The sequence below is a fragment of the Schistocerca nitens genome, chromosome 7 (genome assembly GCF_023898315.1).
Source record: "Schistocerca nitens isolate TAMUIC-IGC-003100 chromosome 7, iqSchNite1.1, whole genome shotgun sequence".
In the NCBI taxonomy this organism is placed as follows: Eukaryota; Metazoa; Arthropoda; class Insecta; order Orthoptera; family Acrididae; genus Schistocerca; species Schistocerca nitens.
In genome coordinates this window covers 454,132,706-454,146,870 of record NC_064620.1, presented here as the reverse complement: position 1 = coordinate 454,146,870, position 14,165 = coordinate 454,132,706, and positions in this window count along the sequence as shown.

The following is a 14,165-nucleotide window of genomic DNA, read 5'->3' as shown; positions in this document are numbered from 1 at the left end:
ATGGTGTAAGGAGCGTAAACATTGGACGATTGAACAGTGGAAAAACGTTGTGTGGAGCGACGAATCATGATACAAAATGTGGCGATCCGATGGCAGGGTGTGGGCACGGCGAATGCCCGGTGAACGTCATCTGCCAGAGTGTGTAGTGCCAACAGTAAAATTCGGAGGCGATGGTGTTATGTCGGGGTCGTGTTTTTCGTGGAGTACTGTTAGAGATGTTGTTTTGTGCGACACTATCACAGTACAGGCCTACATTGATGTTTTAAGAACCTTCTTGCTTTCCACTTGCAATTCGGGGATGGCGATTGCATCTTTCACACGTTCGAACACCTGTGGTGGAGTGGTTACACGACAATAACATCCCTGTAATGGACTGGCCTGCACGGAGTACTGACGCTAATCCTATAGAACACCTTGGGGATATTTTGGAACTCCGACTTCATGTCAGGCCTCACCGAGCGACATCGATACCTCTACTCAGTGCACCACTCCATGAAGTGATTGGGTATCACTCCATGAAGAATGAGCTGCCATTCCCCAAGAAACCTTCCAGCACGTGATTGGACGTATGCCTGCGAGAGTGGAAGCTGTCGTCAAGGCTAAGGGTGGACCAACACCATATTGAATTCCAGCATTACCGATGGAGGGCGCCACGAACTTGTAAGTAATTTTCAGCGTGGTGTCCGGATACTTTTGAGCACATAGTGTATTTTCTGGTCCGATATGAGTATATTGCAGCTTTGTACAGCTGTACTCATCTTGAACCGGCAGTCGCCTAATGTAAAGGACGCATACGTATCCACATATTGTGAAATTCCTGCATCAAAGTTTCATTACCGAAATTGTTTCTTCGATGCGCTGCCTTATAAAAAATGTAAGCCATACTCGTTTCAGTCCCATATTTCTTTCCTTAGAGATGAAAGATTCGTCCCTCGAATATCTCGTTGTCAGAGGTATCAGTGACCACATCAGTCATTTGTCCAGTTCCTTTAAATAAAGCTGGTGAACTGCTACGCATGGGTACCACGAACAATAGCGTTTCGTTTTAGCCGATCCACTTAGTTGTTCACGAACAGAGATATTAATTTGTGTTGCCCCCATCCCAGACAGTTTTTACCGTAACATGTTATCGTTTCATGTTCGTTTCACATGTTTCCATTTCGCATAACAAATGCATTCTATTCTATAAGAAAACGCTTTTTGTATCTAGACCAGCACAATTATGATAATACTGCTACTCAACACTTCGTCTTTTCTTCTTTTCTTCTAAGTCATTGCTCTTAGCGTAACCTCCGGTCACCTAAATACTAAGCATTTTATGTCAGATAACATTCAGACGGGAACAAGGCTATTAAAACATAAACAGCTAAGAACTGGGGACGGATGAAGTATGGAAGACTGGACTTGCATTGATGATCAAATCTGCGTCTAGCCATTCAGATATAGGTTTTCTATGATATCCTAAATCGTTCCAGACAAATTCCGGGACGGTTCCTTTGAAAGGGCACGGCCGATTCCCTTCCCCATCTTTGACACGATCTGATCTTGTGCTCCGTCTCTAACGATCTCGAACGTTAAACCCAACCTTCCTTGCTTCTTCCTACACTAATCTTAGCATCACGGAAGTGTTGAGTCGAAGTCCAGTGGGCCACCGAAGTACTGGAATGTGTCTGTGAACTCTATATACTTAACAACATCTCCAAAAGGCAACCTGCTTAAAACGCATGGGCTGATGAACTTCCACACTGATTAAGTTAAGAGCTAAGAAACTCACTGGACACATACTTCATACAGTTCGACTTCTTCCGGAATGTGTGGCATTATTCGCAGAAAAAAATATGCTGTGTGTAAATATAAAGATTCCGATTAACATTGCGAGTTGTTGAAGACATCTTGAGGAATAAAGTCAGGACAATGCACATACAATAGCTCCGTACTTAGTAACCATATAGAACCGCTCGCTCGTAGAAAGTCCCGTACCCAAAGACTGGAAAGTTGCCCAATTCACACCAAAACCCAAGAAAGGATATAGGTAGAATCCGCCAATTTACAGACTCATATCACTAACGTGGATTTGCAGTAGGATTTTGGAACATATACTGTGTTTGAACATTATGAATCTCCTCGAAGAAAACGATTTATTGATAAATAGCCAACACGGATTCAGAAAATACCGTTCTTGCGAAACACAATTAGGTCTTTCATCTCACGAAGTATTCAACTATCGACAGGGGACGTCAAATTGATTCAATAATTTTCCAGAAGGCTTTTGACACCGTTCCTCAAAAGCGAATTCTGATAAAATTGCGTGCCTATGGATTATCGTCTCAGTTGTGTGCCTACGTTCTTCATTTCTTGTCAGAAAGGTCACATGTCGCAATAAACAATGGAAAATAGTAGAGTACAAATAGGAGTAATATCTGGCGTTCTCCAAGGAACAGTTACAGGCCCTCTGTAATTCCTTATCTACATAAACGATTTAGGAGAGAATATGAGCAGCCCACATTAGATTTTTTGCTAATGATGCTGTCATTTACCGTCATGTAAATCCATCAGATGATCAAAACGCATTGCAAAATAATTTAGACAAGATACAATGCAGAGCCAAAGAAACTGTTACATTTCCTAATATCGTGTAGGGCCGCCACGAGCACGCAGAAGTGCCGCAGCAAGACGTGGAATGGACTCGACTAACGTCTGAATTAGTGCTGGAGGGAACTGACACCACGAATCCTGCAGGGCTGTCCATAAACCAGTAAGAGTACGAGGGGGTGGAGATCTCTTCGGAACAGCATTCTGCAAGGCATCCCAGATATGCTCAATAATCTTCATGTCTTGGGAGTTTGGTGACCATCGAAAGTGCTTTAACTCAGAAGAGTGTTCCTGAAACCACTCTGTAGCAATTATGAACATGTGGGATGTCGCATTGTCCTGCTAGAATTGCCCAAGTCCGTCGGAATTCACAATGGACATGAATGGAGGCAGGTCATCAGACAGGATGATTACGTGCGTGTCACACGTCAGATCGTATCTAGACGTATCAGGGGACCCATACCACTCGAACTGCACACACCCCACACCATTACAGAGCGTCCACCAGCTTTACCGTATCCTGCTGACATGCAGGATCCATGGATTCATGAGACTGTCTCCATACTCGTACACATCCATCCGATTGATACAATTTGAAACGAGACTCATCCAAACAGGCAACATGTTTCCAGTCATCAACAGTCTAATGTCGGTGTTGACGAGCCCAGGCGAGCTGTAAAGCTTTTTATCGTGTAGTCATCAAGGTTACACGAGTGGGCCTTCGAATCCGAAAGCCCATATCGTTGACTGGTTCCCATGCTGACACTTCTTGATGGCCCGGCGTTGAAATCTGCAGCAATTTGAGAAACGGTTGCACTGCTGTCACGTTGAACGATTCTCTGTGGTCGTCGTTGGTCCCATTATTGCAGGATCGTTTTCCGCTCGCACCAATGTCGGAGATTTGATGTTTTACCGAATTCCTGATATTCACGTTGCACTCGTGAAACGGTCGTACCGGAAAATCTCGACTTCATCGCTACCTCGGAGATGCTGTGTCCCATCGCTCGTGTCCGACTATAACACCAAGTTCAAACACTTAAATCTTAATAGTCTGCCTTTGTAGCAGCAGTAACCGATCTAACAACTGCGCCAGACACTTTTTGTCTTATATAAACTCCCGACCGCAGTGGCGTATTTTGGCTGTTTACGTATCTCTATATTTGAGTAGGCATGTCTATAACATTTTCTTTGGCGCTTCAATGCACATGTATGGTGCAGAAAGTGAAAATTGACGTTAAATCATGGAATGTGTGAAGTCGTGCACATGAGCAGTAAAAAGAATCCCTTAAATTACGCACATCTAAAGGCTGTAAGGTCAGCTAAATACTTAGGTATTACAATTACGAATAATTTAAATTAGAACGATCACACAGATAATGTTGTGGAAAGAGAAAGCCAAAGACTGCGATTTATTGGCAGAACACTTAGAAAATGTAACAGGCCTACTAAAGAGACTGCTTACAATGCGCTTGTTCGTCCTCTTGTGGAGTACTGCTGTGCGGTATGTGATCCGTATCAGACAGGACTGACGGAGGATATCGAAGAAAAGAAAGACAGCTAGTTTTGTATTATCGTGAAATAAGGGAGAGAGTACTACTGATATGATGCACGAACTGAGGTGACAGTGCCGGCCGAAGTGGCCGTGCGGTTAAAGGCGCTGTAGTCTGGAACCGCAAGACCGCTACGGTCGCAGGTTCGAATCCTGCCTCGGGCATGGATGTTTGTGATGTCCTTAGGTTAGTTAGGTTTAACTAGTTCTAAGTTCTAGGGGACTAATGACCTCAGCAGTTGAGTCCCATAGTGCTCAGAGCCATTTGAACCATTTTTGAGGTGACAGTGATTAAAACAAAGGTGTTTTTCGGTGCTACAGGACCTTCTCTTGAAATTCCTATTACAAGCTTTACCCTACTTACATAGGGAGGAATGATCATTGTAACAAGATAAATCGGAGTTCGCATGGAAAGATGTAAGTGTTCGGTTTTCTCTCGCGCTCTTCGAGAGTGGAAAAGGTAGAGAAGTAGCTTAAAGTTGATTCTGTGAACCCTCTGCCAGGCATTTAATTGTGAATTGCAGAGAAATCATGTAGATGTAGAATGTCTTCAAACGTTATCTAACGACGTTACAGTGCGTCCCTGTTACAGAAGCTGACTCCCTTCAGCGGGACATGTTTGTACTCTCTTGAATTAGGATCGGAACTACTCGTAATGGGCATTACGGCATTCAGGACGTTGGATGATGTCGAACACGTTCACACCTGCCGCGACAGCAGTGGAGCCCGCTAATTACAGTGGCAACAGAGGAGGAAGACAAACATGCGTGGTGGAAATTCACGGGCTCGATGTAGCTGGGTTGTTACTGTTGTAGCGCATCGTGGGAACTGCGCTTCGACCGAGCAGCGCGAATTGCGTTTACAGTGGATCCTATTTATCCGGTCCTCGTTAACTCGGATCACCGATTCATAGGGATCGTTTGTTTTATGTATAGCGGGATGCACAGACCGTAGCCGAAAGGCCGCATGCGGCACGACATTAATCTGATGGCGGCCTGCCCTCACCGTTCGTTCTTGAAACTTTTTTTACCTATACTTCGTTCTCTCCCGGAGAATAAAGTGCAGAGCCTTGTAGAATTTATTTATTTTGAGTTCAGCTGACATTTGACGAGGGTGATTTCGGTTCTGAATAATAACTCACCCCAAGGCACGCTATTTTTGAACTTGCACAACGATGCAGTCACAGCAAGAAGAGCTGCACATGGACCTGCAGGGAACGACATTGTTTGGTCGTTAGCGATTTGTGTATTCTACGGTAGGGGGGAATGTTGTACCCAATAGATAGTGTACCTAGGAATATATAGTGCCTCTTGGTCGGTACTTCAGGCTAGTGACTGGTTTTAGCAATACATGAATAAAGGCGCATGAGAGATCGCCATAACCGTTTTCCGCCATTTCGTACGGTTTTTGTTGGTCTCAGAAATGAGCTTAGGTTCTGTGCAGCATTTATAAATATTTCTCGTTCTTTATTCTATACTAGCTGTTACCCACAAGTGCACCCGCATACCAGTAGTTTTGTTATGATGAGTGCTGGTGAGTGCGTAAGCTGTGCTCATGCAATAGCTTCAGTTGCCCTCATCTGTCTCCCTGTTTGGGTAAGCAATGCTCTAACTGCCACAATACACAACGCAGCGGGACGTTCAGCGTCGCTGCCTGCAGAAAGACGTAGGCAGGACCATGCATGTGTGTTGCAGTAGTTGTATATTATACACCATTATGCAACAAATTTAATAGTATTTTTGCATGTTTTGTGTCCAGTGATGTAAAAAAAGATGTTACATTTCCTATTTCCCTGTGTAACCCTCTTAAGTATTGATTGTCGTTTTTTCCTTTTTTATGTTCTTCATTTTTAAGCTATCTACATACCAAATTTGATCGAAATCGGTTTCGTAGTTTAGTTCTGAAAACGTAACAAACACAGTTACTTCCGTATTTAATAATATACGTTTGGAAGTATGGTTTAAACGCACTGAAAACAGTACATGCACTGTAATAATTACGTTCAATCGTTCCCTGTAGCACACAACAAATAAGAGCGTTTTTATAAATATGATCAAGTTCAAATCTAAAAGCAAATAGCTTTTTCGAAGTGTAGATATCTGCATCTACTTTTAGATGATTACTCTGCAATTCACAATTAAGTGTCTGGTGAAGGATTCATCGAACCATTGAGAGTTGCCGGATACTTTGTTTTTTTTTTTTTTTTTTTTAGTCGTAGTTAGATATGCTTCGTCTTTCTACTGCCAGCTGCAAGCTTACGCAACAGTAAACATTAGTGGCGGCACAGCATTTTGATCGCTTGCGCACTGCTTTGTATTTGCTACTGCACACGCGAACGTAGATACGATTCCGAACATGAATGTAGAAGCAGTTTCAAACGCAGTTTCCGAAAATTCGGAACAGAGAGTAGAAAATTCTCTAGAAAATGTAGATCCGGGAATTTTCGAACAATACTGCGGAGAATCGGAATGTAGGCGATCATTTGCCAACAATGGGTGATGAACAACTGTGTGCTACATGCAACTTAGGACATGACAATACAGTGACGCAAACCGAACTCATTATGAGAATTTCCAGCGTTGCTTCCGCCTCAAAAGTGCAGAATAATTTTGTTTTCCCCACTTTCGGTGGAAATTCAGGTCTCGTTGCCACTCCGATAGAGCGGAGTAATTTTGCCTTTCCTTCTGTTAGTGGAAATGCAGGTACTGCTTCTGCTTTAACAGAGAAGGATAATGTTATACTCCCTTCCCCCAGTAATGATGTTTTACAATTATTACTCAGTAAACACATTGAATTTAATGACAGACAGGAGAGTAATCTCATTGAATTTAACAACAATAATGCAAAGAATTTCAAATCGCTTCAGAACGAAATTAGCGAGAACCTCACATTGTTTCGGGGTGAGGTGAATGACAATTTAATCGTAAATTTGACGAAATGACCAGTCAGTTGAAAAGTCAGGTACGTGAAGAATTCAAATCAGATATTAATAGTCTTGTATCCCGACTTGATCACGTACAAAATGTTGATATTGTTGAAGTGAAACGACATATGTCACAACAAGAACTGCAAGTAGATGAATTAGCGAAAAATGTTGAGTCATTGCAATTACAGACCACCAATGAAGTTTCAAAGATAGAAACTCAATAAACGACAGTAGCTAAACAAGTAGATGAATTATCCATGAAAGTGACGGAACTAAGTAGTGGGTTAGATACAACGTCAGATGACACTCTGCAGGTACCGATCGCGGATGCCTAAGAATTTCAGTATCTGCAACGTTTTAAACAAGGGAAGATGAGAATTAATCAGCAAAACAAACGTGACGTGAAAAATATACAGGAACAGCTTGCCAGCATCGAAGAAAAGATCGATCGCAGCAATGACACTGGTAGATCCGATAATTACCAAATTGGGAACGACAATGAGCGTGTTACTTATGGAAATACTGACCACTTTTTTCGTGAATATGACACGTTTGCGGGACGTAACGAAGGAAACGTGAGTCATGCTGTAAAAGAAAACTCATCCTCTATGAAAAAAGACGAGTTTGACTATAAGCATTTTCTCACAGTTAGGAAATTTAAAATTTTTCGGAATGCTAGTCACGAAATCCACCCTCGAGAGTGGTTACAACAATTTGACTATTCTTTACCACCAACATGGCCAATTGGCCACAAATTGGAATTCATTTGCATTTATCTTGAAGGAGAGCCTGCAACAAGAATGCGCTCAATAATACGTGAATGTCACACATATGGTGATTTTTATCACGCATTCTTATCTGCTTACTGGTCAGAGACTACACAAGATCTTGTAAAACGTTACATCATTATGATGCAAAGTTATGAGCAGTCGAAATTTTCAGCTCCAGTGCAATATTTTGAAAACATTATGCTCATGAACAGATATTTAACGAATCCGTACAGTCAATCGGGATTAATTCGTATCTGTTTGACAAAACTGCCGATCTGATTACGCCACATCATTTTGGCAGTTAGGTGCAAAGATGACTTGGAAGCATTCCAAGCTCTTTCAAGAATTAGAATTTGACAACTATGAAAACACACAAATTGATAATAGTAATCAGTATTGGGAAAATAATAATCCGCGGTGTGACCGTAAACGCGTATGGAACTCGGACGAACCTCACGAGTACAGGGCCGAAGAAGATAGGCACGATATGCGGCATCAACCGTATTAGACGCCAGAGAAATGATTTTTATGATCATAGGAACTCTCCGTACAGTAATAGAGATCGCGGACCGCGAGAGAAAAGGCTTTATGGAAATGAAAATTATTTTAGAAGGAATGGTCGCGGTAGAGACAACCGAAATTGGAGCGGTCACGCAGGTTACAATTCGGAACGCGGTGCTCATGTAGAATACAGAGCATCAAGCCCACGTGATAATTATGGTCATAACAATTATGAGAACCAAAACAGTTATGATGAGAGGACAAATCAAAATTGGCAGGATCACAGAAATTCCAATTTAGAGCGTGGCGACAATGTAGAAATCAGACCATCCAAACCAAGCAATAAGTCGCGGGAACACGAGCCGGCACAACAATGACTAGCAACAAAGGCTACAAACGAACCGTTTGTAGCGGCAGAAAGCCAACACACAAATTATTTAACTTTGTTAGACTGGAGGACATTAGAGACACAATATACAAGAAAATGACAACAGCGAAATTATGTATACTCATCCAATTATAAAAATCTCGGTAGGAAATATTCTATTTTCAGCTGTACTTGATTCTGGCAGCCCTGTGAATGTAATTAGCAAGACAATGTTTAAGAAGTGTGACCAGGCATCTGTTTGTCCAACCTTGCCATTATTAAGGACCAAATTAAAGGGAGTAATTCAAGGAAAGAGTGTAGATGTACGCAATCAGACTTCTTTAGTTTTCAGGTGTCAAGGACACGAGTTGTCTGCAAATTTCTTAGTAGTCCCTCTTTTATCAACAGAACTGATTTAGGGTGTGGAATTCCCACGTGAATATAAAGCAATGTTAAACTTTTGTAATGCTGAAGTCATGTTACGAGTAAATCAAATGCTAGTCACACTTAAATTTGAAGGATGGTTAACAAAGGAGGATGAGGAAGGGAATTATCTGCGTTTTCTCTTTCCACTTGAGGCGAAAGAATCACTTAATTTGCCTAATAGTTGCACAGATAACATCACTACATTTTGCTGTGAAACAGAACATCCCATTAGTACAGAACAATTAATTAAAAGGAAAGTTTACCAAGACGAAGTAGATCCTAATGCAGGCACTGATGAGTTATTTGAAATATTACAAACAAATTGAGAAGTTTTTTCTCAGAAGACAGGAACAATACATACATTTCTTTATGAATTCAAGGCCAAGGAACATAATAAATTTTTTGTACCACCATATGTCATCCCATTGACATACAGGGACAAACAGGAAATACAATCCATGTTAGAGCAGGGAATCATCGAACCTGCTGTGAGTTCATATAACAGCCTATTACACGTGGTTAAGAAAAGGGATAATTCCATTAGACTGGTTCTTGATTCCAGACAAACTAACACAGTAATCCAACCTGAAACCGATAGACCACAGACACTAGATGAACTATTGCAAAAATTCCATGGAGTGAAGGTGATGTCATATTTGGACTTACGAAGTAGTTTTTGGCAAATAGAATTAAATCCGAGGTGTTGGAAATATACAGCTTTCCTCTGTTTTGGAACCTGTTACCAATTTCGAAAACTGCCATTTGGTCTCAACGTTTAGTCAGCTGCATTTATCCATGGTTTGAATACAATATTACCGATACACTTAAAAGACAGGATCACCACTTATGCTGACGACACTTTATTGCAGAAAATTCATGGACAAAACACAACCAAGTATTAAGCGAATTATTACAAACATTTCGTAAACATGGCATTACAGTCAATTTGGAAAAATCGGACTTTGGTAGAACACAAATCAAATTTCTTGGCCACATTGTTACAACAAAAGGCATTCTACCCGATGCAGAAAAGTTAAATGCAATCAAAGAAACGCCCCTACCAACAAACAAGCGACAATTAAGAGGATTTTTGGGACTAATAAAATTTTATCATCGTTTTATTAGCCTACAAAGCTTCTCAACACCTACATTATGTCAACTAACAGTAAGAACACAGTTTGGGGCTGGGATCATGTTGCTGAAACAGAGTAGCACGATTTGAAAACTGCACTACTGAATGCACCTATATTGTACATCCTGATTTATCCCTTACATTTTGCCTTTCGAGAGATAGCTCAAGATCTGGGCTTGGTGTTCATTTGTTCCAAGAAGTTGTTGAAAATGGAATTCTTACTCAGAAAACTATAGCTTTTGCCAGTCGAGTATTAACAAAATCAGAGCGTAACTATTTAGTCACGGAGCTGGAAGCATTAGCCATTGTATGGGCGTTTGATAAATTTTGTTACTATCTGCAAGGCAAGCACACAAAAGTATACACCGACCAGAGGGCGTTACAATTTCTCATGTCAGCCAAATGAAATCACAACCGTTTGAACCGTTGGGCTTTGTTTCTTCAGGAATTTAACTTCATTGTTATATATATTCCAGGTTCACAAAACATCATTGCTGTTGCTCTTTCACGACCACCTGTTGGTTTAGCTCAAAGTAACGAGGAAAATTGACTAGAAAATAATTACAGCTTACTCTATATGCAGAAGGTTGTTTTTGAAAACTTCATTTCATTCTCATTAAGTGTCATGACTCGTGAACAAGAAGAGGATTCGATTTGGAAGGATATAAAAAGGAAGTGGGAGAATAAGTCATATCCCGCTATAAGACAGTTTTATATCATACCTGATAACATCTTATTCAGACGCAGTCATCCTGACAGTCCTTCTTGGGTTTTATGCATACCAGACTTGTAAATAAACTAATTTGGTACACACATCTCAGTTATGCCCACTTTGGTGCGAAGAATTTTTCAAAAATTACGAGACATACGTTATTTTTACAATATGGAAAAGAGAATCTGTAAGGTCCTGGCAATATGCAAGTTATGTCAGAAAGCAAAACCACCAACAGTGACACACAGAACACCACTATTTCCAATCATCCCAGTCAAATTAAAAGAGATGGCTGCCATGGTCATCTTCGGGCCAGTAACAAGATCTAGACAAGGTCATTACATGTTTTCGTAGCTGTTGAGCTTACTTCTAAATTTTTCTCATTCACACCCTTACGAAAATCTACAGCAAAATCAGTTTCTACAGCATTCGTCAAGAATTTCTTGAAGGAAGTAGGGCACGTTGACAAGGTGACTTCTGACTATGGCCCACAATTCCGTTCCAACAGTTGGCTGAAAACCTTGCGACGCAGGAAAATTGAACCAGTATTTATATCACGTTTTATGCTATCATGTAACCCATCAGAACGTATCATGAAGGAGTTAGATAAACTTTGCAGATTGTACTGCCATCGCCAACATAGAAACTGGGACGTACATTTATCCAATTAACAAAACATTATTAATGAACTTTCTAATGATTCAACTACCCTGCCTCCACTGCTTGCGTTGAAAAATAAACAACCACCAGATAGTATAAAACAATTAGTAGCCTTCCCTGCACAGCGACGTTTAAGACACCATGAAGTGGTAAGTATAGCATTACAGAACATCAAGAAAGCTGCAGACAGAAGAAAGAAGCTGCATAATCCACGAGTCAACGTCAAGAATTTACAGGTAGGTCAAAAAGTATTCCTTAGATCACATCGACTATCTCATAAGGGAAAATATTTGAGTAGGAAGTTTTTCTTGGTGTATGAAGGACCCTTCCGTATACGACGCATTTCACACACAAACGCTGTGAACTTGAGACAATACGAACACATAAATCGCGACGTCTTCATCACTTATCACACATTAAAATTTTCAACGAATAAGGCCCTAGGGGGTTTACTGATCTTTAGTAAATATATGTTTGGCGAGCATACGTGCCCCAGCCGTTACAGTATATTCTTCCGATTTTAATTTTCAGTACTGTTTCATAATCTTTGACTAACCTGTTTATCTATTAATCTTTTACTATCAATCTATCCTGTATGAAAGACCAAGAATGAATGATTATGAATGATTTGTATTGTTTGAGAGAATGAGAACTTTGCAAAGGGACATTTCTGACGAGAGGATTATACCAGCTGTTGACATCTTGCGATTGTTCACTGAAACAATGAAATTTTCGGGACTTATTTGAAGGAAAATGCAAGAAATAACTATGTGCTTTTTTTAGGGAGAAATAACATGAAATAACAGAAACTGTTGACATTATCTTCCGGTAAAATATAGTGTATAAGTGGCTCCGAATTGAGAAGGTATATTTGATGGGCAGTAGTATAATTAGGAAACCGAACTGACACTTATTATGATTTATGAGGTAGTTTGAAGAGTGAAGATTTATGTGGGTTTTTCGTGTGTATTAGTTCGCCAGGTAAGGCGTATTAGGATTTATGGTCCACTTATGAATAGTGTGACACAATGAGGAAGCACTTTGCAGACGTTTGTAGAACAAGAGAAGGTAAGAAAGACACACTTCTAAACGAAGAAACCCACAACGGTATTCTATGAAGGAAGATTTAGCTTATACACATTTGCGTAAAATTTAAGTCACATTAATGTTAAGATACAGTACACACTTACTTAAAATCTAAGTCACAGTAAAGTTAAGACATAGCTATGAGTCTCGAAAGGAGTTATGATACAAATACACAGCAAAGTGTTGAATTATGTGATGAATGAGTGCCAAGAATATTTTTTTGCTCTGTGACATTGTGGAATGGTAAGAATGATATTATTGTTTCTCTTCTTATTGTTGTTAAGGTTGACTTTATTGCATTTCTTACAGGAAACATGATCGCAACGGAAGTTTTCTCCATTGCAGAAACGAAAGCACTTAACGTGACGTAATTTTGTGTAGTAGACGGTATTTTCAGATCGGAGCGTAGCACGCTTACCGTTAAGGGTCGTGAGAAGAAAGACGTTACAGAAACAGTCGGCCGTGATTAAAAAACAAAAAAAAACAAAAAAACCACTGAGCTATGACCTAGATAATTATGTCGTGCATTTAACGATTTCTTTTCTCTCTTTTCAGAGTGAAATGACTCTTACGACAAGAGGCGAGAGTATCTACCATATTTTATGTATGTGTAAATAGTAGTGTAAAATAAGTTCATTTAATATTTATCTTGTGTTTTTCTATTTCATGATTGTCATTTAGTGATGCAGTGCCGATTCCAGCACGAGGTTAATTGGAAGGTGATGATTTTTCTCTTGTTACGTCATAAATTTATTTCTTGTCACCTTGATGAATAAACCATTTCTTTCAGTTTCTACTGGACAGATGGAGGGGTTTTGTGTGTTGTATTTTGTGAACAATCTATTTTTTTATTATGTGCTTTGTAGGTTGTTTCTTTTTCTTGTTCTTTGTGACCATCCAAGATATGGCCACACAGATTCATACAAAGACTAGGGAGGCCTCCAAACAGAGACAATGAGGACTTCATATAAAAACGATTGAGACGCTGTACCACAGACATTGGCGTTTGACATCAGAAATATTGACAGTCATTACAGAATGATAATTATAAATTTGGTATAACTTAGTAATTAGAGTGTAAAAATTCTGAAGAAAAGTCACGTAATTATTCGCTTAATTTTGTACATATTCGTGAACTGATTTGGCAAGCCGTTGGCTAGACTTTTTCTAAATGATTCTGTAACTTTTATTATATATAATAGCATCACTGTGTCATTACTTTTCTATTTGTAGGATTATTTAAATATTTTATAACCAAAATTTACATAATAATGACTGTAACAAATATTGTAACTTTCTTTTTCAGCATCACTAGTTATGTAAAAATAGTAGGTAATTAGAGTTCGACAGCACAGGATTGATACCTTGAAATTAAAATAATATTTTTTTGTGTGGTGCCACATTTGTAATGATTCGTCGTCACAATCAAAACTTTGCCACTGTT